The sequence below is a fragment of the Oryzias latipes genome, chromosome 16, assembly GCF_002234675.1.
Source record: "Oryzias latipes chromosome 16, ASM223467v1".
Taxonomy (NCBI): domain Eukaryota; kingdom Metazoa; phylum Chordata; class Actinopteri; order Beloniformes; family Adrianichthyidae; genus Oryzias; species Oryzias latipes.
In genome coordinates this window covers 22,421,065-22,439,848 of record NC_019874.2, presented here as the reverse complement: position 1 = coordinate 22,439,848, position 18,784 = coordinate 22,421,065, and the positions used below count along the sequence as shown (strand labels likewise).

General features: G+C 40.4%; 1 protein-coding gene across 1 annotated transcript in view; it reads left to right on the top strand.

Moving 5' to 3' along the window:
- The window catches only part of cadm4 (cell adhesion molecule 4), a 190,005-nt gene that overhangs the window by 89,115 nt on the left and 82,106 nt on the right, over window positions 1-18,784 (top strand). The gene's annotated exons all lie outside the window — the stretch shown is intronic.

Sequence of the window (18,784 nt, the reverse complement as noted above, 5' to 3'; positions counted from 1 at the left end):
CCTTTATCCAATAGCAGCAGGTATTAAATATTGAGAAATGGGAGTCTAGATTTTTTCCTTAAATAGCTGATACATAACGTCCTATATCTACCTTTAGATAATCAAAAACATTTTTTTTTTCTAATCTCCAAATTTTCGAAGGAAAGCACTGATGAAGAAAGCCACATAATAAAGATGTGGCACTCAGTAGAGTTGCAAATAGGGCAACCGCCATTTCTTCCTGGTGGAATACAACTGGAGTTACAGCAGCAACAGCTGTGTCATCAAAAAAGCCAAGTTTGGTACACACCAGCTGTTCAACACTAACACAGTTTATGCAGAATTTCCACACAATAAGTGCCACTTAAAAGCCTTATTTTTTTATTTTTCCAAAAAAAACAACAGTGCGCCTTATAAGTCTGTTTTTTAAACAAGGTGAGAATTAAAATTATTTGATGTGTCTAAAGTGTGATGTATTAAAGTTACTGTGAATTCAGTCAAGTCTGACGCTGTGTCTAAGTTTCTTCACTACTCACTACATAGTGCATTATTATAGACCATTCATTGAGGTGGACCCTATAGTATGGAAAATACACTAGTTCTCTGCTACTACAGCTTCACAAACCTGTAATCTAATTAGCTGCGAGTATATACAAGTTTATCTGGGTTTTAATTTCAGCCAAAAGCGTCTAACATTATGGACCCATCATGACTCCAGGAGTGCTCAATAGCCCCTAATTTAAACTTCATAGCTATCCCTTTTATCTTGGCATTAGTGGGTTCCTTTTTCCCAACAGGCAGCTGTAAGAGACATGACATTCTCTAAAAAAACATGTCAACATTGACAATTCCAGGATTTATGTTCGGTATTATTTTTTGGAAAGATTACAGTGTCTACCTAGAATATTGATCGGACACAGAAAACTGGGCAATTTCATTTGTTTGCTGCTTTACAATTTCACCCAATAAACACCTAAGAAAAAGCAAAACAGTTCGCAAAATGACAAGCAATTGATCAGTTTAATTTCTCTGTGTGTTTTTTTTTCTTTTCTTGTTTGTCACAGACTGCCTAACACCCCAACACCCCCCCCCCCCCCCCAACACCCCGTCAATCCAGGCAGCCTGTCTGCTACCTGCTGCCACATGTTACTAAACAGTGCAAGTCAGCCCTTTGCTCCATGTGAACGTTTCCCGATCCTGATCATGAGTTGCTTCGGTTTTCCAGCATAAGCTACCTATCATCTCAGAGCAGAAATTAAATTTTTGAAGACTTTATAATTAAACTAACTGTGAAAGTCAATGCAGCTAAAGTCCAAATTTCTTTCTCACTTTAATTGGTTTTTTATGTGTTATTAAGGGGGTCCATTTTCACTCTAATGTTTTCATTTTTCTTCAACCTTTTACTTTCTTCATCCTTTTGCATTGTTACTTTTTGGTCTAAGCACAGCAGAATTACTTTTAAAACAGAAGCTGTCAGAGCGGAAACACAGCAAAGCCATTTAAAAGACAACAGAGCTAGAGTTTGGCAGTGGATTCATGTAATGTTTGCATCATTATGGCTGATATACAATTCTGTTTGGGCAAATAGGGAGTTGACAGGCAAATCTCAGAATCTGCTCGCTGATGTACAGCCTAAACCTGACTTGTGGTTAGCTGTAGAGGGGGGAGTGGAGGGGGGATGAGTGAGAATGTCATTTACAAGTTTTGCAGAGAGAACTTCCAAAGACAGTAGGGCTTACTGTCTGTGACTGAGCACTCAGTCATCCACGAAGGTCTCAAGTAGAGTTCTATCTAAAGGAGCGTGAACTGGTTAAGGTGGTTGGAGCATGATATTTCAACACTAAACTGAATTCTCTTTTAAGGAATTGCATGTAATTCTAAGGAAAGCCAAGGTGCTTTTCAAGGAACACGGGAGATGGGTGAATGTCCGCAACTCTACACTAAGACTGCTGGATAAATTGTGGGAAATGATTGGATGGATTAACAGGGTTACCTTGTGATTAAATAGACAAAGAAGAGTGATGGACTACATGAGGGAAGGAATTATACAGTAGGAGAAAGCAGGATGGGAAGATAAATTAGGGGAGCAAAACAGAAAGACATTGAAGGAGAGGTAGATCAAGAAAAATGAACGAAGAAAGAACAAAAACACCTTTAATGAAGATGAACAAGAGGGAGAAGCTGTCACTGGAGTGGAGTGTTGCTTGATAGATGGAGGGTAATAGAGAAGAGGAGGAGGGTTTGATTCTCACTGCACTAATCTTCTGGCTTGCCCCTCAACAATCTGGGCATTCTGGGCGTCTGCTGACATCACTGCTCCTTACCGTTGGGCTTTAGTGTCACCGCAGCAACTGCCTCTCCTCCAGCTGTTGCCAGGCGGCAGTCTCCATGGAGATGTATATGAAAGAGGGAGCGGGAGAGAATGAAAAGGGGGCTAAGGGGCTAAACACGCAAACCGACATCAACGCATATACATTGCAGTTGTAACTCAGTTGTGTTCTGCCATCATTTTCTTGCTTCACTTCACACCCCACCTCAATAATCCCCAGAACATCATTGTACAACCACATGTGACTATTACAAATTGCTACAGCCGAGTTAAATTAATCTACCTCATTGTTTCAACAGCCTGGACACATACACAATGTGTTTTACAGACATTTAGACAGTGTCCATGTGCACAGGTTACTGCGCTGAAAGCAACACGCTGAGGCTTTGGAGAAATTCCTGCAATACTCAAAGCATCAGCGTTCTGGGGAAGTGTTTCTTCAAGTTATGGAGCTTATTGCAAATATGAGAAACAAGAGATTGCTAATTACCAAACTAATAGGCTTTAATAGCTGTCTTAATCAAACAGGGTTCCTTGTGCTTTAGAGACTTTACTGTTCTAATTGGTCAGTTATTTTTAGAGCACTATGGTAAGTTTCATGACTGCTTTTTAATGTTTTTGAACAAAATAGTTTTTTTTTTGTTCTTTTTGTAAGTGAGAAAATTGACTTTCACACATAAGAAGTTCCACTCATAGTTCAATTTATTTAAGCCATCCTCAGGCTCCCCATACTTCAGTGTGGTATCTTTTTGCCTAGGGGCCTTTTTGCATATGCAATGAATTATTGGTTTATATTTGGTACAATTGGACAAAAAGGAAAAAAAAGCAAACAGGTTTTCTGTTTTCAATATGATGTAAAAGTGCGTGTCACATTTCCAAGCCTGACAGATCTCTGCCTAATATGAAAATAAATAATTTACTTGAGTTCTCTGTGTTTGCATTTTACCACCTGTTTTACCTGTAAATGTTTTATATCATAGTAATACTATTCTACACGCTTGTAAGCTTGTAGTTTTTCCAGCTGTGATCCCAGCAAGAAAGTTGAATTTTTTTATTTTTTTCTAATTTTAAATGCAACCTGGTGGAAACACTTCAGGTTAAAATGGTATTTGAGAGCCTCAGTTGATGCACAAGACTTTAAGCTACAATCTCTGTGCCTGCTGGGATGGGTATTATTACCCCACGAAGTGAGACTTTCTGGCTAGCCCTGATCTACTGTGTCTGGTTCCAACTCGACCAGTTTTCTGTCAGGCACTTTAATCAGCTCTCCAATGCCGCATGAATTCCCTGTGTAAGCCTGGCCTTCCTCCCCTTGTGCCTGGCAGTCTGTTATTTTTTCTGCTGCCACATCCATGGCACATCAACCTGCAAGTGTCATTTAGCTATCAAAACACACAGCTCCCTAGAGCTTTTTTGTTATTAAAAATGGGACATGCTCTCTCCTCCACCGGGTTGCCGGGTGTTTTGTGTGTAAATGGGTGTGTTGATGTTCATTTTGGCTACAGTGTGACAGTGCTATTACTAAGAGCAACCCTACGTTCCTCAGGAGGAATCAATGAGGCGAGGATTCTGTCCCCCTGTGTGTGCGTGCATGTCTCAATGTGAGGCTATGTTTAGAGACCCACTACGATAAAAATCGTATTTCTGCTGTTTTTAACAAGTTCTTGTGGCATTTTTCTAATGATAGAGGACATATATAAAGAAAATTAAGCTTAAATTACATTACTTTGTATTTCTTTAGTCGAATCGGCGTGAAAAAGCAGTTGGAAAGAGCTTGTAAGTGTAATGTAAAAGCTACTACGGCAAGCCACAATGTCCCTACTCCGCTCCATTCCGATGTAGATGATTAGATCCAAGCATGTCTTGGTTGTCATTCATGGGCTGGCATCTGGCTAAAAACTTCACTGCTCTGATGTTGCTCTGCATTTTCGTTGCATTAGTAATAGGTCAGGCGTGTTGGGGGCTCTAAGCTGGTGGGAGAGCACGTAAATCGATGGTTGATGGGAAGCGGATGGGTTTACCTCACGTCAACAGTCCCTCCTGGAACTCAGAGGATAATTTCTAAATAATCTACTGCTGCTCCTAAAATACATCACAGCATTTCTTGAATTTTGGCAAAAAATGGCATAATCACAATTAAAAGACAACTGGAAAAACTTTTACAGTATATAAAAAGATGACTGGAAAAAAACTATAATAAGTACTTCCTATACATTACAGTGTGTGTGCTCATTTGTGTATTGCTGAGTAATGAGGTTTTTTTTAGCTCAATTCTACCAAAAAAAACAACCTCAAACCGCAAGAGAAATATCTTGTCTTCCATCTTCCCTTTTTGATAGGTTGTAAACTTGTTCTTTTTTATTGCACATTTCTCTTCTCGTGAATTTATCCCTCAAACCAGAAAAGTAGAGTGAATCTGTGATGCGTTTGAATTTATGGGCGGAAGAGGCAGCCCCAGGAGTGATGTTAGCTTTGTTTTCGGACAGAGCAGCCCATGCCTTCTATCTGCAATTGCTGTTTTATTGGAATTTATTTTGATCATTTCTCTTGAGTGCGGAGTGTGGGGTGTTTATGGCGATGAATCATTAAATGTGACAAGCAGAAATGTCTTTGTGACTCAGCTGCTTGCTACTACAGACATCACTTTGTAGTGTATTTTACCTGCCCTGCAACCGGAGCAAAACGAGCTGTCAGCCAGGCTACCCTGTGTGTGCGTGTGTGCCTGTGAGTTCCCATTTCATATTTGATCAAAATTAAGCTTGTGGAAATGTACATGTCGCCACTTTGCATACTTTTGATCGTGACGAAGCTGCCATGAAAGTTTGTTATATGAGCTGCATGTTCCCACACTCACTTCCGAGCCATTTTTTTTCCCCTTCCTTTGGAGGCTCGCTCTAACAGGCTTTAGCCTCTTCCTAAATCTGTGCCATATTAATATTTATATGTTCAGCTTCATTTTCCACTCATTTACACACAAGCACCAGTGCACAGATCCACAAATAATGTGTACACACACAGGCAAATACACAATCAGCAAATGCTTTATTTATTTGTGGGAGTTTTTAAGCTAATTAGTTTAAGTCCAGGGGAAAACAGTAATTGCCTCCCAGGGGCAAAGGTAGATGACAAAGGGAGAGAAGAGGGAGGCCTGGAGGGAAGGAAAGATACCACAAACAAGTGAGAGAAAGGCACAAAGTGAAAGTTAAGAAGGAGGAGGAAATTTACTGGCAATCTGAATAGACTCAAAATGTGTGTTTTGACATGAAATCTCTTGGTGTCTGAAACATTGTGACAGGTGACTATTAGTGGTGAGTGAAACAGTGTGTTTGCAGGATTTAACCTGCGTTTGTCTGTGTTTGTAACTAACCTTACATCAATCCAAACTTACTGTGCTAATGCTGTTTTTGTTGGCATGGACTGCAACTGCAGTTCCTACCTGACACTGGCAATAGTTTGAGTGACACGGAGAGTGAGTGAGTGTGACTTTTTAAAGACATGCAGAAACAGAGAGGGAAAGGAGGACAAACTGTTGAAAACACAACAAGCATTTGTTGCAATTCTCAACATAAAAGTCCCATCATAACAATAGCGTCTTGTGGTTATTAAAAATAGTTTTCAGTACATAACAAAAGGCTGGGTCTCACCGCCAAAATATTCAGCCAATTGAACCCAGTTCTGATTTTAATTTAATTTGGTAGTTAACAACTTGGTTCAGTTTACTGTTTACTATGCTTTCTATTATATCCATTTTTGATCAAACCTCAAACCAAAGTACATTTGTACACAAAGTACACATGTCAGAATGTATTCTGTCTCATTGAAAACACTATACAAGCCAGTAAGGCTGCATAAGTGATCTGGATTTGCAAGGAAACAGAACAAGATTACAGCGATTTGAGAGAGAAGTAGTCAATGTTTTGCATTAAAGTGAGTTCATCAACTTCAGGGCAATCAATGCAAGTATAATTCACCTCTCTTTTATATGATTCAGCCCTGATAGAATCATTTTAAGATGGTATACAACATAAAACATCTTTAAAACAGCTCAAGCTCAAGGCAATAAATACATTGTTCCCGAATTGTATTTTTCTTGCTGCTGGAGTGATTGGTTTGTTTTCAGGTAAAAGTGTACCAGAGTCTACCTGCTTTTCACCTACCTTAAAGAATCAGATTAGCTAGGGACAGAAACTCTAATTTGGACTAAACAACTCAGTGTAAAAAAAAAAGCCCTTAGATTCTACAGTTTTCCAATAATACTGCAACTCCCATAAACATATTTCTTTGCTTTGAAGCATTGCCATATGTTGCTTCTTTTTATTGTATTTTCCTCTTTGAAATCAAATGAAAACAACCAATAAAAAAGCAAAGGGGCTTCTTTATATTTTCTAATTTATGTCCTTTTTACTCTGCAGTAAAGCAGCACCAAGAAATCCCATCTTTCCACTGTTGAAAGCGGTTAGCAGGACATCAGAACACTTTAGATCAAGCTCTAGGACGCCACTATAATTGACGTATGCAGCTTGTCACATAAATGTCAACATGAAAATGCTATATTTTGCTTTATATTGTTTTCACAAGCTTAATATTGTTCATCCCCTTGAAATTTGTCAGTTATTGTTAAACTTTATCACTAATGGATTCTGTTTGTCCTTGGATGAGAAGGGTTTTGGTGGGTTTGGGGGAAATTCTTAAGGTATTTTAGGATTACTGCAAAAATGCTCATCAATCCTTAAAGATTTAATACCAGATCAACATTTTTCCTTTTGAGTTTTGAAATAAAAACATTAAATTGTGTTTTAATGTATTCTTTGTTTTGAGTAAATGGATCCTTCTGATGTTTGCTAAAAATATATATATTTTAATGTTTTTGTGTATATTGTGTTATTATTCATGAATCCAAAATCCAAGTATACTTACAGAGGCAGGAGGCAGGCTGACAATTTTATTTTATTTTTTAAATTAAATCCAATGTATGAGGTAAATATCTCTTAAAGTCCCACTCCGATCATGTTTAGATTCACTCTAAAAGCCTTTCCAGTTGTTTTTAATTATAATTATTTTATTTTTAGCTTAAAAAAATTCAACTTTCAGCTTAATTTGCGTATAATTCATGTCTTCATTTATCAGAAAAATGCCACAAGAACATGTTAAAGACACCAAAAACACCATTTTCATTGCAGCAGATCTTTACATTTGCCATGGGCAAAATGAGATGAAATCAAGGATTTGTTAAATCAAATTCAAAGACAGGTGTAGGCTGTGGTCAAACTAAACGCCTCTACTCTCCAAAGTGCACGATAAAAGGATGATAATGTCACAGGATTTCAGCTACGACTCCAATTCAAAGGATCCACAAAAAAAACCCTTCTTGTTTTGTTGAACAAAGGCTGCTACACCCCTGGGTGTGCAGGCTCTCATGTCAGCCGCAGTCATTAACTGAGATAAAGAAACAAAAAGAGCAAGAGGTGATCGTCATCTACCTCAGTCTTTCTCTACACCTTTATTCAAAAAAGCAGTCTGCATGTTGTGTGTGAAGGTCTTAGCACACATTACATACACATGCCTTCCCAGTCCTCTTTGGAAAACTTCAAAAGTGGCTTTAAGTGAACCTGTGACTCAGATGGATCTACCCAGATCTAAAAGTAGGTTTGTGTCAGAGCTGTAATGTAGTGGCCATCTGTCCAGACTGAACCTTGCCTTTTGCTCGCTGTCAGCCTATAATAGGCTCCAAGCCCCAGTGCACCACTGGGGAGTAAAATAAATATAGCTTATGGTTGGAAAAGTGAAAGCAATAAGAAAAAAGCAGCTGCTGAACACAGGTTATTCTATATTTAATTGTGTTGAGTTTGATTCTGGACTCCCGATGTTTTTGTGTTCTCCCTTCTATGATCGCATTTTGTAACCACCACTAAAGAATGAAATAATTTCATGTTATAGGATTCGACAAAATACAAGTGAATTATGTGATATTCAGGGCAACGCTATGCAATGATCCGCCATCTGCCTCAGAGCCAAACGCTTAAAGCTTTCTCTCAGCTGGCATTGAGCAAACAGAGGCTTCTTTTCAATGTACTTTCAGTAAGTAAAAGTAAAATCTGGATGGGCAAAATCCAACCTGATGCTGCAGAGTTAAAAAGGATTTCATGAGTTGGTGGAGGCTTTGCTTCCTTTCTTCAAATTACAGCAAACCTTAGCTTACCTTAAGTGGGGTTAAAGATAGGTTTCAGTTCCTCTTTTTTCCCTGCTGGGTGGCAGGAGCAAACAAATCTCACTTGGAGCCATACAGCGCTTTCATCTTCGCTGTCTAACCTGCCTCAGAGCTTTCATCTGGGCTTTCTTTTGGAAGTGACTTGGACCTGTGCACCGCTCCATACCCGTGTGAGTTGCTGTTCGCTTCCATCAGTGGTTGCTCTCCTGGTCCTTGTTTGTTTCAAGGCCATTAGTCACATTGTCACAGGGTCACCGCAGGTTACAACAGCTTGCTGCCTGGGCTTGTTTACTCCTCTGTGCTTTGGGCTTATCTGTTCATCTCCCTCCCCGTGTCTCTCTTTCTCTCCATAGTTAGCCATGTCATCTTTTCAAACTCCTGTCAGTTTTCTTCAGTGTCTGATTGCCTTGCTTCATCTACGTGTTGTGTCTCATTGAAAACACTATGCAAGCCAGTAAGGCTGCACAAGTGATCTGGATTTGCAAGGAAACAGAACAAGATTACAGCAATTTGAGAGAGAAGTAGTCAATGTTTTGCATTAAAGTGAGTTCATCAACTTCAGGGCAATCAATGCAAGTATAATTCACCTCTCTTTTATATGATTCAGCCCTGATAGAATCATTTTAAGATGGTATACAACATAAAACATCTTTACAACAGCTCAAGCTCAAACTCGTATTGCAGGTGCATTTTAGTTCCCATTTCAGTCAGACAACTCTTGCAGAAGAATATTTATTTCACAACATCTTTAGGTTGACATTCACAATTTTATTCACAACTTCGTTTTGGCATAAGGCTCCGTTCAATTCCTCGAGACACTTATTTTTTCCATACACTTTCGGGTAACAACCCCCGTAACGGAGCCCACAGGTGGAAGCCGGGGAGGAGGGAGGGGCAAAGAATGAGCGCTGAAGGTAAGAGAGAATGAACAATTGCACACCTGACTTAAATAGGACGCTAAGCAGGTGGGTTAATTAACTGACCCGCCCTAGGGGAGTAACCTGCAATTCTGCCGAGTGTCTGCCCGAAATGCGACGAGTCGCTATTTCAGTCAGACAACTCTTGCAGAAGAATATTTATTTCACAACATCTTTAGGTTGACATTCACAATTTTATTCACAACTTCGTTTTGGCATAAGGCTCCGTTCAATTCCTCGAGACACTTATTTTTTCCATACACTTTCGGGTAACAACCCCCAACACCAGGGTCATCCAGAAGAAGAAAATGTAAATGTGAATGTATAATCAGTGTGTAAATAAGATGAGGTGTGTTTTCGGCATCATTCCATTTTCACTTCATTTCATTTCATTTTCCAGTATGACTGCTATGTGTTTACCCGGCACCATTGACCGTTTGGCCGATCCCTTCGAGAACCACTCTACGAAGGGAACATTCTATCTAGTGTATCTGCTATGTGTTTACCCAGCACCATTGACCGCTTGGCCGCTCCCTTCGAGAACCACTCTACGAAGGGAACATGCTATCTAGTGTATCTGCTATGTGTTTACCCGGCACCATTGACCGTTTGGCCGATCCCTTCGAGAACCACTCTATGAAGGGAACATGCTATCTAGTGTATCTGCTATGTGTTTACCCGGCACCATTGACCGTTTGGCCGATCCCTTCGAGAACCACTCTACGAAGGGAACATGCTATCTAGTGTATCTGCTATGTGTTTACCCGGCACCATTGACCGTTTGGCCGCTCCCTTCGAGAACCACTCTACGAAGGGAACATGCTATCTAGTGTATCTGCTATGTGTTTACCCGGCACCATAGACCGTTTGGCCGCTCCCTTCGAGAACCACTCTACGAAGGGAACATGCTATCTAGTGTATCTGCTATGTGTTTACCCGGCACCATTGACCGTTTGCCCGCTCCCTTCGAGAACCACTCTACGAAGGGAACATGCTATCTAGTGTATCTGCTATGTGTTTACCCCGGCACCATTGACCGTTGGGCCGCTCCCGTTGACCAGGGGAGCATACTATCTGAAGAGAGAGAGAGAAGACTGGAGGGGAGCAAACGAGATTACACAACCTGATTCAATTAAATTTAACTAAATTTAATTAAATTTAACTAAACTAAATTCAACTAAATTTCCCTTCGGGGATTAATAAAGTTCTTCTTGAATTCTTCTTGAATTTAAACACCATGCATTTTAAACTCATCATTCGCGGCTTCCACTTGAGGAAGGACTTCTCTTAAGATAATTATTTTCCTTACGCTTTAGGGTAACAAACCCCCAACCCAAGATCATCCAGAAGAAGAAAATGTGAATGTATAATCAGTGTGTAAATAAGATGAGGTGTGTTTTCGGCGGCATTCCATTTTCACTTCATTTCATTTCATTTTCCAGTATGACTGCAATGTGTTTACCCGGCACCATTGACCGTTTGGCCGCTCCCTTCGAGAACCACTCTACGAAGGGAACATGCTATCTAGTGTATCTGCTATGTGTTTACCCGGCACCATTGACCGTTTGGCCGCTCCCTTCGAGAACCACTCTACGAAGGGAACATGCTATCTAGTGTATCTGCTATGTGTTTACCCGGCACCATTGACCGTTTGGGCCGCTCCCATACGAGAACCACTCTACGAAGGGAACATGCTATCTAGTGTATCTGCTATGTGTTTACCCGGCACCATTGACCGTTTGGGCCGCTCCCATACGAGAACCACTCTACGAAGGGAACATGCTATCTAGTGTATCTGCTATGTGTTTACCCCGGCACCATTGACCGTTGGGCTGCTCCCGTTCACCAGGGGAGCATACTACCTAAAAGAGAAAGGGAAAGAAATGAAATGGGAGCCGACAGAAGAAGTACTCATACCTGATTTTAGAACGTAAAGCCCACGTCCGCAAAACGCTGTGCGGAACTACAATTTTAGCCGCCATGAACGACCCTAGGATGACACAAACTTACATCCAATACATGACATTCTGTGCCATGCTGAAATAACCCCATATACGAAGCTTCCATCTCATACTATGACGGGGTTAACGGCCATAAACATTTCATCTGGCATAATATTCACACAAGCTCAGTAACATCCATTAATCTAAGCTGCCATCACACTATGACGGGCTCGACGCCACAACATCCATTAGGCATGCTAATCACGCAGGCTTAGTAACTTCCATTATTACGAACTCCCAACGACAATCCCACAACGAGCCTAACGGCCACAAAGTTCTCCCATTTGGCATACCAATTAAACGCCCTCAAACCTCCATGAGTCGAGTTCCTTTACACTAACATATAAATGAACTTACGAACCAATTTTGTAGCTCCATCGCATACCAATACAAACCCAGAACATCCTTAATTTTTTAGGCTTCCACCTGACAATAATTTTCTTCCAACATTTATAATCCAAGAATTTCACACTCATTCCGCCGCTGACATAGATTGATTCAAGCCAGAAATGTCCTTGGAACGCAGAGGAGGTCCACCACCTCTTCACTTTCAGTGCAGCAATAGGTGCGTTGAGCAGTCATCGTTGCAGCACCAGACCAGGGAATGCAGGGGTGACAATCGGCAGAAATGGAGCAGCTGACCGGGGAGTAGGCGTTCGCAGGCTCAGGATGCGATGCATAGATAAAGACAAAACCAGTATTAGTCTTGGCAAAGAACATATAAATAACTCAGAAACTGATCAGTTTTAAAATGCTTGAGAAAAAATGGAATAACACTGCTTTTAAAAGAACAATACTGAGAAGCGAAATTCGGTAGAAGTTAAGAAAAAGTCCCATTGTGGAGTCATCGCACAATGGAAACCACCATAATCAAAAATTCCAACAGAGAAGTGACAGTGAAATACAGAACCTGCACAAAAACTTAACACCAAATTTTATGTACACCAGTGGTAAGAGAAGTAACCTTCAAAAGTTCCAAAGGGACGCACCTGCGGAAGGTCACGGAGGAGCAGGCACTGGGAAGTATAACCGAGAACCAAGGAGATTGTAGATGAGGAAGGTCAACATCGCACGTAGCAACGGAGTGCGGCTCGGCCGGATTTGATTCTTGCATCCGATAATAGAGGTGCAAGCATTCCGGTGACTACGGCACCCAAAAACGCCGAGACATCTCCAGATCGATCGCCACAGACAACCCGACTGAGGCAGGACACTGCTCCGTAGACACCCAACGCGACACGCAGGCACGCGACACGAGAGCCGCGGATCCGAAGACGCGCCACGAGCCGGAAGCCGAAACACAGGGGCAGACGCGGGGAGACGGATGTCCCCCCCCCCCCCCCCCCCCCCCCCCCCCGCGCGCCGGGGGGAACCAACAAACAGAAGAACGGGGGAGGACACCATGACGCAGAAGGAGAACAACGAACACGGAGAATCGGCGAAGAGGACCCCAGCGCTGCTGCGAAAAGGATGAAGATCCAACAAGATCCGACAGGGACCGGTGGGACAGTGATAAGAGAACAGCGAGCACAGGGAACTGCAAAGAATGAGCGCTGAAGGTAAGAGAGAATGAACAATTGCACACCTGACTTAAATAGGACGCTAAGCAGGTGGGTTAATTAACTGACCCGCCCTAGGGGAGTAACCTGCAATTCTGCCGAGTGTCTGCCCGAAATGCGACGAGTCGCTATTTTTGGAACAACCAGCAGACCTTAAATACAAATGAATTCAAATATATCACATGATAAGTGGATGTTATATTATGTTAAAACTGGGACCAGTGTTGTATCATCCGCAGGTGCTCCCCGCCTTGGTGGCCCCTTACATGCCCTCACTCTTCCCCTCTGCTACCATGATCAGAGCTGCACATGGCCACTTCATGAATTAGAGCACATTCTTCAGAATTGTGGCTCCCACGTTGATTTTATCTCCATAGCAACCATTTTATGTCTTGGTCATCAGGGGGTGATAAACAATAAGTGTAATTTTTAGAGGAATCAGCAAAAGTAAACTTTTGGATTTCGTTGTCATCTGAGGTTTTTTGTTAAGTACACCCACATTCCTAAGATGCTCATGCCAAATGTCATTTCCTTTTGTTCAACTTGAGCCAGGGATTGACTTATTACATTTTCACAATATTCTGGTAAAAAAAATAACGTGTGAGCAATAAAGGAAGGTTACTTTTGTGGGCTCACCGTGTTGATGCTTTTCAAAGCCAACAACTTCTAAGTCCAACCTTTTTCCCCGGGAGTTTTCCAATGACGCTCGAAGAGTTAGGAGGCGATAGATTGAAGAGGGAGTTTAAATTTGTAGCTGGTAAACAAAAGTTTTCTTTTACCATATTGTGGAAAAATGTAAAAATCACCAAATTTCACTTTTCTCACTTTTCACATTCACTTTCACATTTCTCTTTGCCACAAAAAGGCAATCCCATAATATTTTCAAAACTACCTTTGATATCTCTGACATGGGTGTTTGGTTTTGTTTGTGGATTTGGAAATATTGTTTTGGCCTTGTAAGAGACTTTGGCCCCATTCATTTTTTTTGACAGATTTGCCCACTATGATGTCATCATTTTTGGGGGAGGTGTTGTTCACTTTGCCCAAAATTCATTTTCATCAGGGTTCTAGGTGCGTGGAAATTTTGGTGAATTTAATTTTATTCATTTATTTTTGTCTTCTCTTTGAGTATGTGGCAGGGCAAAATTGTCACTCAAAGGCACAATAAGAAAGAAAAATTGGTCCTTCCTGTTCAGGATTGCTGCGAGGCATAAAAAAGGACATTGCTGCAGTTTTTATAAAACATCATACAGCACGGAAACAAAAAATGTGACTATAAAGACCCTCTGCTTAATTAAATATACCAATACACATCATAGATTTATCTGATGAATATCTAAATCGGAAAATTAACATTAAAAGGGAACATAAAAAGATTCTAGTTTAAATCAATCGTGTCCTTGTTTCCTGCTCTAACTGACATATATTTTGTAAGATGTTTTTAGATTTTTCATGGAGCACATCTTGATGTGCAGTAGTGTTACTTATGCAGCTGCTAAGGTGGGGTTAGGTTGAACTACTCCACATGCTGTTACATGGAAAGTGACATCTAATTAATTGGAGGGTCTCAATCCACAGTTCACAGAGGAAAAGACTAAAAAAAGAACCTCCAACTGAAGACAACTTTATCCTTTTTGTTGGAATCTTTTTTTGTTAAGTGTAGAGTATGAGATCCCTGCCACTTGTGGGCAAAGGCATGGTGCATCCTGGACATGTCACCAGTCTGACACAGGCCCACAATCATACACACTCGCATTTACACCTAGGGACAATTTAGAGGAGGCAATTAACCTATAAATATGTTTTTGGACGGTAGGAGTACGCGGGAGAAAACCCACGCATGCACAGGGAGAACATGTCATAAAGTAAAAATTTCTCTGTTCATTGGATTCTTATTTAGTTAAAATTATGTTCCAAATAAGATCTTAGGGAAAAGAGCTGTTAATGACCTTTTTTGCTTCAAATTTAATTTAGATAACACATTTCTACTTCTTGGAAGCCCTTATTGAAGGAAATTAAACCTTAAATTGTATATTTGTTTAATAAAGAAGTATAATTGTATGTGGACATGTTCAAGCAATCAAAGTAAATTGATTGTTCCTTTTATTGCATTAATAGATAGCAATTACGCAGAATAGATTTTCTCCAAAGTTATTTATAAGATGTTTCCTTTTCCTCAGCCACCGCTTTTCTCTTCTTGAGTGCTTCGGGTTGTTTCAGATCAATCCAAGGGGCTTAATTGGAAGGATTGGGCAATTGTCACGTCGCTAATGTACAAGTCTAAAAAACATTATCTGAACCATTCAGTTTTGATGAAATAAAGTGGGAGAGCACACCAGAAATAAATTTTGAATTTATTTAAAGACCCACTCCGACAAAAATCGTGTTTTTCACATGTTGGTGTGGTATTTTTCTGATAATGGAGGACATATATACTACAAATTAAGGTTAAAATTATATTTCTGAGTATTTCTTTATTCAAGCTTTAATAAATCAAGAGCAGAAAAATGCTGTTGGAAAAAGTTTGTATTTGTGATGTACAAGTTACTACGGCAGGCCACAAGCTCTATTCTGTTGCATCCACTTGTTGAAAATAGATCCATGGTCCTAATTATGAGAGTGTATAAACAGATGGTTGACAGGCAATGGGGGTGCGCTTGGAGAAACTATGTCCTATGAAACGACAAATTTAAAAAAATTGCCTAAAAATACAGCATCATCATAGATAAAAGACCACTGGGAATGCTTTTACAATAGTTTAAAAGATGATCAGAGTGGGTCTTTAAAAACTTAAAGATCCACTATTGTTAATAATAATGGATAAAAAGGGCTTATAAGCAATAATTGGGAAGTGCAGATTTGAAAAGCAGCAAAGAACTTCACATAAACTCAAAATGGAAAAACTAGTTTGTGTTTTCAACTCTGTTCTCATGTTGACTGCTTCCCCTTTCTTGTCCTGCATCAGTCAAACTCCAACCCCTCACCCCCCTTACTTAACTGTATTATAAAGCCATTTTCTTACAGTAGCCAGTCTGTCTCTGAGCCCCCTCCCTCACACTGCCTGTCCCCACTCCCACTGCTTCAAATCAATGAAACTGCACAGTCCCTTCCTCTCTCCATGACTCTGAATACTGAACTTTACCCTCCTGCTGAGCTGCCTCCCTCTCTTTCTGCTCTTCTGAATACCCCCCCTCTCCAAATCTGTCTGTCTGCCCCTGTGTTTGTGGCTGTCTCTCCGCCTGACAACCCTGTTGGACAGTTAGTCTCTTTTCATAATGCTTTGCTTGTCCTCTGCGGCTGTTTTTTAAATGTCAGACAGGGAGCCAGAAAGCAATGATTCCCCCCCCCCCCCTCTCTCTCACTGACGTGCACCATGTCTTTCACAAATATTGTAAGAGAAATGGGCAAACACATGCACAGAAATACACACTCACTGATGGATTTATAAAGATGGGTTCCTCTTTACTGAAACATAGCGATCTATGCACACTCTCTCTGTGATTTCTTGCACGTTTGGTCAGTCATACTGATGGGTATTGCAGCAACAGCAAAACACACTCAATATATACATGCATTTAGAGTGCTTTGACTGAAATCGTTGATGCCATCTAATTCTTATTCTGCTAACATGCTACACGTTGGCTTTCCCGTAATGAAGCCCATGAAGGGTTCTACTCTTCAGCAGCCAATTACAGCAGACATCCTGAGCTCAGCTTTTAAACTCTCCATGGCGGAGGACAGGTTCTGTCATACTCTCACATCAATTTAGCTTTGCCGTCTCTCCAGCGGAGCACAGGGAAAGGGACGTGACTTTGCCATATTGTTGATGGTGAAGTGTAATTTGTCGTAGAGTGGAAGAGGCAAATTAGTGATGCTAATCTCGGTGATGGAGAATTAGTTTAATTGGAAATCTACATGAGGGAACAAAACAAAATAGAAGGGACAAAAACATGTTCTTTTTTTTCTTTGTTTAGTTAAACACTCAAAAGATTTTTATGAAATGTCAGATCTGAAAAAGAAGTTTAATTTCACAGCCGATTGAGGATTTCTGCCTGACTTTGGGTGTTCAGGCTGCGTAAAGGGCATTGGTTGTGCACTTGCTCCTGTTTTTACGCCTGTTTACTGCTTATGCAGTAATCCTCACATATGTATTTGCAGTGGATTCTCTGTGGATTCAGTTGGGCCATGTGCATGTATGTATCATCATTTTATTTTATCTTTTTGGCGACGGACGGTTCATATGTGGAAGGGTTGATCAATGCACGGTGTGTTTGCACAAGTGTTTACCAGCAGCTGTGTTTTTCTGAAAAGAAAATTGGTGAAAAGCTCTTTGTCCGACTTGCAAAAGGAGCCAAATGTAAGTTTTTCTTCAAAATGGAAAGGAATGAAAGACGTGCAGCTGAAGCTTCTTTCATATAAGCAATAGAGAATGATTGGGGGGAAAAAATGTTTACAAATCAGAAAAAACAGAAAAGAAAAATGCAAAAAGAACACTTTTGACTGGTGAAAGTGATCTGTTTTCTAAACAGCAGCTAACACTTTAGCTCAAACTATTATAGCAATAAACTAAAGGATGAGAATAAAGTAAAAAGGGAGACAAGTGGAGAGTTAGAAAGAAAGGGGAGATCAAGACGAAAGGGACAGAGAAATACTGCTGGTTGTTTGAGAACCATGTAAATTAGATGCAAATCTATTAAATATGTCTGTGTGTGTGTGTGTTGGTGGGTGGGGGGGTTATTTTGGACTGAGGTAGATTTTATGTCAAAGCTGTCATGGAAATGTACAATGACATAAATAAAAAAAAATGGCTCGGAAAAATGCAAAAAAGAAAAGTAGCAAAAGGATACTTAATGAGGACGACTCTATCTTAGACGTATAATGGAAATCTTTTAAGGGCAACACAGTTAACTACATAAAGCCATTAATGCAAAATAAAGAAGAATAGAGGAACAAATAGAATAATAGACGAGAGAAAGAGAGTTTGTTTGCAGAAAAAGGAAAAAAAGTCTGATCCATCCTCATTTCTCATTTCTGTCCTTCAAGTTACTGTCATTATGCTCCATTTACACTTATCTCAGAATTTTCCATATTTTTAAGGTTATTTCGTGTGGCTCCATTAAAACACTTCTGAAAAATAGACGTAAAATACAGCTCTTATCAGACATGGGATGAGAGGAAACAAAACCCTGAAAGCCTCATCAGTCTGCTAAAGTAATGTTATTGTACGACGTGAGTCATTTCGTGTCAGTGTTCCTTGTTTCCCCTTAAAACTTTGATATTAATAGATAAAAACACAGTACGGGTACATCCCATTTGGATCCGGATAGATGTTTCCTCAAGAGAGGGTTGCTGCATCTGCTTTCTTCCAACTGCACATGATGATGCTTTAACCATTCATATCAATCAAACGAGCATACTGTGGATGTGTCACAGACGACAGGAACAGATGGGAGCTGAACCCTGATTTTTTTTATTTTTTTAATGCAGAGAAATCTGTTAATATGTGCACTTCTTGCAGGTGAGTGCTGCGGCTAAGACTGAACATTTCCAGAGCCAATTTTCCAGATCCAATTTTTCTTGCGACTTTTTACTGAAGAGCAGATTTTGGGAAGTGCAGTCTAATGGGAGCTTAAAGCAAAGGCTAAAATCCCAAGCAGGTCGGCCTAAAGGCATATAGTGTACTTACCCTAATAAAATCTATTAGGCCTCAGTCACAACTCTCCTTACAGGTAGATACGGGCTGTCTGTGTGCAAAAAATAGACAAATCTTTATGGGGCATGCAGGTGGC